The 7,447-nt window shown below is 52.0% G+C and overlaps 1 long non-coding RNA gene across 2 annotated transcripts; it reads left to right on the forward strand.

Moving 5' to 3' along the window:
• Positions 1–859: 859 nt before the first annotated feature.
• Positions 860–6,904, forward strand: LOC111763430 (uncharacterized). Of its 2 annotated transcripts, none has more exons than XR_002796307.3 (3): positions 860–1,008; positions 1,744–1,814; positions 5,871–6,904. It is a non-coding gene; the product is annotated as an uncharacterized lncRNA (long non-coding RNA). The 2 variants fall into 2 exon arrangements; XR_002796306.2 differs by lacking the exon at positions 860–1,008 and adding an exon at positions 1,228–1,486.
• The last annotated feature ends 543 nt before the right edge of the window (positions 6,905–7,447 follow it).

Consider the following 7,447-nt stretch of genomic DNA (forward strand, 5'->3'; position numbering starts at 1 on the left):
GGCCAGGGGCGCGCCGCTCCGGGACAGCAGTCCGACGACTGCCGGCGGCGCGGAGACGGTCGGCTCCACCGCTCCTAGTCCCGCCCGGGCTTGCGACCTGTGCCTGGCACCTGTGCGCGCCCAGGGCCCCGCGCTTGCAAAGGCCTGGCGCGTGGTTTCAGGTTCTGCCGCCCCGGTCTTAAAATTCCTCCTACTTTCTGAACACGGAGACCCACATTTTCAGTTTAGCCCCGGGCCGTGCAAGTTAGGTAGCAGGTCCTGCCCAGGGCCCTCTCACTCATTTGTCCCTCGCCGTATCGCGCTAGGTGGGGATATGATCGATCCTGTTTTATAGATCTCGAAACTGAGACTCAGAGAAGTGGAGAGACCTGTCCAGGGCCGCACGCCGGTCATTTGTGGAGCCGGCTCGAAGCAACGTCTGTGGCTCCAAGCGCCGCGTGCTTCTGCCCACCCCAGCGACTGCGGGGCTGGCGGAGCCCTGCCGCAGAGGCCGCCAGCCAGCGCCTCGGGCTCACGCAGCAGGGCGCACCCAGCAGAGCGCCTCCTTCAGGACCTCCGCTGACGGTAGCCCAGGGCGGCTAGGCAGGGACCGCGCGGCCAGGCTCCTGTCACTCAGAGGCCGCCGGGGCGCCGGGGTGAAGGAGCACGTGGCAGAGATGTCCCCAGAGTCTCAAGTTCTTCTTTTCTTTGGGAATTCCTGGGCAGCCCTCCCAGCCCAAGTCGCCAGTCCTGGCATCTGCCTCCTGGATAGACAGACAGCCAGTCTCCAGCCACGCCGAGGATCTGCCCCCAGGCTAGCACCCCTGCGAGGAAGCAGGGGAGTGGTGCAGAACGAAAAGGAGGAAGGAGTCTGGCTGGAGTGAAACAGACCAGAGCGGGAACCTGCCTCCGCTCTTTCCCGCTGCCTGGCCTGGAGCAGGAGGCCCCATTGCGCCTCACTTTCCTGGTCTGGAGAATGAGGGTGAAATTCTCAGGGTTGCCAGGAGGATGAGATACTTAAAATGTCTGGTGAGCAGGGGACACCCAGTAACTATGTCTTGATATGCGTTTGGTTTTTGTCACAAAGCAGCGGGGGCGTGTCTGCTGTGGTATCTCTGCCTCAGGCACGAAGGCCAAGCCTGCTCTGTGGGCCGAGGGGGGGTGGGGGGGCAGAAAACTGAGAGGAATGCAAACCTGCGAGCCAGACCAGCCACCTGAGGGCTCGCTGCAGACGGGTCCACTGTGGGTCTGCACAGAGACCTGCACAGCGGCTCTCCATGCTGGTCAGGGCAACAGGCAGGCAGATGGGCAGAGGCCTGGCCACAGGGGAGGAGAGAGAGAACAAAGTAGAGTTGCAGTGTCCTCTCTTGAGGATACAGCCCTGAGCTATTTTCGAAGCCTTTTCACATTCTGCACCTCATTTGATTCTCCACCCTGTGTGTCCCCCACCCCCCATCCTGGGATGCCAACGGGGCAGGGTCATCATCCCGCTTGACAAATGAGGATGGTGAGTGACTTGTCCAAGGTCGCCGAGGTGACACAGGCGCTTGACCCAGTCCACAGACTCTTGATTGTGTTCACCCTGCTGCTGTCAACAGGGTCACAAGAGCAGGGGGTAAAGGGGCAGGAGGGACAGAGCAGCCCCTTTTGTTTCTCTATCTGCCAGAGTCACAAAGCTGGGAGTGGGTGCTGAAATTGGGGGTTTGGGACTGGAAAGCAAAAGAATCTCCTAATTCTAAAGGCTGAACGCTCCTCCAACTGCAGGCACTCAGCTGAACCAGGATGAGAGTGAGCTCTGAACCCATTGTTGCCATATACTTGCTGTGTGACCTCAGGTAAGTGACTCCAACTCTCTGAGATGATAATACTTACCTCACAATAGTATAGTGTGGGGGAAAGAATGTGGATTTTACAGTCAGACTCAGTCCAGATTCCAGCTCTGCCAGTTGCTTGCTGTGTGATCTCGAGCAGAAGTCTAAGCCTTCGTTTCCTCATCTGAAAAATGGGGATAAGTCCCTTCCTGGGGAAGTGGATATGGCTCAAGCATCTGGGCACCCACCTACCACATGGGAGATCTCAGGTTCAGTTCCTGGTGCCTCCTAGAGAAGATGGGCAACATAGCACACTAGCAGGCTGGGCTGGTGCAGCAGCTGACTCAACAAGGAGACACAAAGAGGAAACACAATGAGAGAACAACAAAGCAGGGAGCAGAGGTGGCTCAAGTGGTTGAGCACCTCTCTCCCACATGGGAAGGTCCCGGGTTCAGTTCCTGGTGCTTCCTAAAGAAAAGATGAGCAGACACAGAAAGCACTCAAGGAATAGACACAGAGAGCAGAGAGCTAGCACAAATAACAAGGTGAGGGGGAGGGGAGAAATAAATAAATAAAATAAACCTTTAAAGAAAGATTGGTATAGAGATGGGACCATAGCTTGGTGATGCAGGGGTCAGTAATGTTAAAGCCCCATCACAGCCCCAGGAGAGGAGGCCAGGGGGTGGCTGCTGCTGCATTTTGCTACAGAGGCCACCCCAGCACCAGGCCTGGTACCTGCCCTGCGTCCATCCACCCAAGGCCCGGGCAAATCATTTCCTCATCTGGAGGACTAATAATAGCACCTATCAGAGTGGGTTGGTTTAATAATTAATGTGTAAATTCAGGTGAAGCCCTTAGAAAGTGGGCGGTATATAGGATGCACTCAGTTATAAAAATAGAGTAATTATTATAATGTTGTTGTTATTGATGGGTCCATTCTGTTCTGCTGTATAAGATGATCCTACCTGACCTCTGTAATAAAATCCCAGCTACCTAGCGAGGCGTAGGAGGCCATTCACGACCTGGTCCTCACCTCCTGCTCCTCTGCATCCGCTGACTCTTCTTCCTTAGGAGTCTTCCTTCAGCTACGCCCACCTGTAGGCTGCTCCCTTTGATGTCGGCAGTGTTTCCGACATCCATATCCCTGCACACGTTGCTTGCGCTTCTTGGAATGCTCTTTCACCTTGCCCTTGAGCAAGCATCGACCCACCCTGCAAGACCCCACATAGTGTGGCCGCTTCTGAGACGCTTTCCTGATTTCCAGCATGGCTAACTTCTCCTTCCTTCCATCACTCCTGTACACTGCACACCGACCAACCAAGCACACGCCCCACCGCTGCTGGGTCCCCGTCCCATGGGATCACGAGCCCCTTAGGAGCAAGGTCCTCACTGTGTGTATCTCCCACACACACACCCCTAGGCCTCACACAATACCGCACAGAGCAGGCACTCAGGATTTCTTTGCGGTATGAGCACATCTCTCACTGACATCACCAAGATTTTTTGAAAAATTGTGTTCAGGAAGAAGGGCTGACGGCATGGGGAAGTGCACTTACCTTGGATATCACAGTGGAGTTGCACCCAAATGGCCAGTACCGGGCACCTTTCCTCCCCTAGGTTGACGACTGGACCTTTCCTTGGAGGCAGGCTTCCATTCATGAACACGGCGGGCGGGAAGAAGCTCATCTTTGAAACCATCCAGAAGAGTGCCCACTTCCTGCTGGTGGCCGTATTGGGCCTGCTCGAGGTTCTTTATGGGACTCCCAGAGTCCTGCCAGGTGGAGGCTGGATGGCCCTTGATACCCCTGCCTGGGATCGATCAATCAATCTTGATCAAGGAGGGGCCTCCGTTATAAGCAACCCTTGTGCACTGAGCAGACCAGCCCTGCTCCAAAGATGTTGGCCAAAATGGTGGGAACAGTCTGGGCAGGTGTTTCTCAGAGTCTCCCGACAGTTCTGGGAAATGACTCTGCTGAGAACCACACCTCCACCACATTTAGAAACTTGCTCATTTGTTCTGTCCTTTTTAAGGTCGGTTGACCTCAGGAGGGGAGATGGGATCAGGAAATAGCATTTATAGGATATCTACTATGTGGTAGCCACTCTTCTAGGCATTTTATGTACTTTAGTCTCAGATTTGCACACAGGCCCACAGCTAGTACGTGGCAGAGCGAGAAGGTACATGTACCTTCATGTTCATATGTTCATGTACATACATGACAGCACTTCCCCCTAAGAAACAAATATAATCCTTGGGCCCACAGCATAGCCTGATGGTTAAGAGGATGACTTTGGCACCTGGTCAGCTCTGGTGCCAGCTTTGCCCCGAATGAGCTGTGAAACCTTGGACAAGTTACTTAAGCTCTCTCTGCCTCAGCTGCATTTGCAAAATGGGAACAAGGGGGCCATGGAGATGAGTTGTTCAGACCTCCAAGAGAATCTACTGTAGGAAGCATACTTGCCTGCCAACTCCATGAATAGGGTTCAGAGTAGAGGGCAATGTCCATAATGTGTCCACCCCACTTGAGCCCAGGAGAGCAAGAGGCTGGAGGTGGCTGCTCCTGGAGGAAGGGGCACAAGTCCCCCAGGCTGCACCCAGCCAATGACTAAGCACTGAGTAAAGGTCCAACCCCTGTCTGACACAGAATCCTTCTAATGAGCAACTTTTGCAAACGTCACCCTCCCACCAGCCAGGCTGAGATTTTCTCAGAAGGGCACTGCTGTCTGAGGCTCTTCCTACGCAATCTTTCCTGCCCTTTTAATGCTGTTGGACCTTCATCCACCCTGCCCCTTTATCCTTCACAGACATTCTGCTGTAGAACTCTCTTGCACATCTAATCCATCTTGGCATCTGCTTCTCAAAGGACCCTAACCAACACAGGAAATAATAACAATACTGTGGTGGTTTGATTTATGTACCCAGACAAACATCTGTTCTTAATCTTAACCCACATCCCTGTGGATGTGAATGCATTGCAGACAGGACCCCTTGACGATGTGATTTTTAGTTAGGGTGTGGCACAGCTGTATGAGGGTGGGTCTTAATCTGGATTACTGGGGGCCTTATAAGAAAGAACCGAGAGGTCACCATAGCAGGAAAGGAGATGGGAGGCAGGGATTCGGGCTAAGGAACCCCAAGGATTGCTGGCAGCCAGCCAGGGGAAAGCTTCTTGCTGATATCTTGAATTTAGACTTCCAAAGGCTCATTGTTTAAGCCAAAACCAATTTGTGGTATTTGTGATAGCAGCTCCGGCAAACTAAGACAAGTACTTACATCAGAGGGTTGTTGTGAGAAATAAATGAGCTCCTCTGTGCAAGGTGCTCAGAACACATAGTAAGCCACAATGTAAGTGTAGCTATTATTGTCACCACAATGATATCCACTCATAGATTTCTCTGCTGATAGAAGGGATTTCTATGGTGCTTCCTTACAGACCTAAAGAAAATGTAATCTTAGTCAAAGGTGTCATTTCTCATTCCCCATAAACCGGTTTCATATAGGCTACCAGAATCTTCTACCCAGATGCAAATATTTGCAAGAGATCAAAGGAAATATATTGAAGGATTAGCTCACATGTTTGCTCAAAGAGAAATGAGCTGAATCAACAGATTGTATGACCGAGCCTAAGTCTGGGCATTTTTCCTCTCTGGTCGTTGGTTTCCTTGCTGATGGGTGGTGAGGGTTGGTGGAGCTGATTTCTAAGGTGCCAGGCAACTGGAGCATTTCAGAGGAGACATCTGTTTATCTCAGTCTGTTGTCTGTCACTTCAGTCACAGCCAGCTGTCTCACCTCCCCTTCTCCCAGATGTTCCTTTTCTTGCTACCCACTCTGTTCGGAGAGACGTGGTCCCAGGTATGAGGGCCACAGACCAGGCCGGGCTGCGCTCAGCCACCTTTTCTTTCCTCTTGGGTTGGCATCCCCCAGACTAAGACAAGGTCAGGAATGATGGTGTGTGGGGGGCAGGGAAGGCAAGCCCTTGGCCACTTACTTTGACCTCGTCATTTATGTGATGGGCACCTGGAAAAGCTTCCCCGTTTTGGTAGAATGTTTTCCTTCACAATCCTCTTCCTCTCCTCCAGAATAAACATCCTGACCCAGAGGATGCTCAGGTGGGACCAGACACACAAGTTTTCTTTCCTGGGATATTTCCTGACATCAGCACTCCGTCAGCGTCGGGCTCCATAAGAGAGGGGCCTGGGTCTCCACCTTCCTCTGAGTCCCTCTACTCCCAAAATGGAAGCCCCACTCACAGGAGCAGCTTTCTCTGGACAGTTGTGCCGAGGGTCAGCCACCTAACCCCGCTCTTCGTTGCCAAGGGCCCATCCCACATGAACCACGTGCCTGGGTTGCTATCACCACCAACACTGTCCCACCCCAACACCAAACACCGCACATCTCCTTGGTCTTCCTCCCATCACCTCCAAGGTGTGTCTCCTATTTACAACTTGGACTCTCTCTGCCTCCCGAGCTCCCATTGCTACAGCCTCAACTACGGGAGGTTTTTTCCTACAAAACAAGCCTATAGAATTGCTGTTAATGAAGTGTGGTGGTAATTACTTCAGGAGATTTTAAGCCCCAGAAACCACAAGAAGGGTTTAGGTGGCTTGTAACATGAAGAAAAACAGTCTCCATTTCTTTTCTGACTGGAAGTATAACTATTTAAATGAAAGGGAGTTAACATTAAGTGGCAAATGTCATTAAGTCAGCCATGAATCTTTCTGTCTTCACTGTGGCCATAAATCAAGGGTTCTTGGGACGTGGATGTGGCTCAATTGATAGAGCACCCACCTACCATACGGGAGGTCCAGGGTTCAAACCCAGGGCCTCCTGGCCCATGTGGTGAGCTGGCCCACGTGCAGCGCTGCCACATGCAAGGAGTGCCATGCCATGCAGGGGTGTCCCCGCATAGGGGAGCCCCACTCATAGCCCTGCATTGAGCTGCCCCACGTGAAAAAAGTGCAGCCCGCCCAGGAGTGGCACCGCACACACAGAGAGCTGATGCAGCAAGATGGCGCAACAAAAAGAGACGCAGATTCCTAGTGCAGCCTAGAATGCAAGCAAACACAGAAGAACACACAGCAAATGGACACAGAGAGCAAACAATGGTGGGAAGGGAAGAGAAATAAATAAAATAAATCTTAAAAAAAAAAAGGAGGCTTTTTTGTTCCATGGACCTCTTTGCCAATCAGGTGAAAACCACAGACCCCTTACTAAGTGCACACTACACTGTGTATTAATAAGTATATCACACCCATACCAACACGTCCCCATAAGAATGATGTTTTTATGAATTTCGATTCAAGCTCACAGATCCCCTGAAGTCTTTAAAGGGGTCCATGGACCCCTGGTTAAGAGCCCCTGCCATAAATGCTGCCCATGTGCAGCCCAGTCCCCGGGTCGACAGAGGGATGGACTGCTGTAGAACCACCAGCAGCGTGGCAGCAGTTTGACCGGAATGCTGCCAGTGCCATGTGGGGCGTTTGGGATAAGAACTTGTAGTTAATCTTTACTAATTGCCACACAGTCGTTGATGGCAGCTCTTAAGATATATCCAAACAAGAATACAATAGGTCTTAAACAACAGTCCCCCTTCTATTAAAAAACTGACCATTTCGGTCGATAGGAAGGAGGGTAGGGGAATGGGGGAATAATGGGC

The sequence above is a fragment of the Dasypus novemcinctus genome, chromosome 2 (genome assembly GCF_030445035.2).
Source record: "Dasypus novemcinctus isolate mDasNov1 chromosome 2, mDasNov1.1.hap2, whole genome shotgun sequence".
Taxonomy (NCBI): Eukaryota; Metazoa; Chordata; class Mammalia; order Cingulata; family Dasypodidae; genus Dasypus; species Dasypus novemcinctus.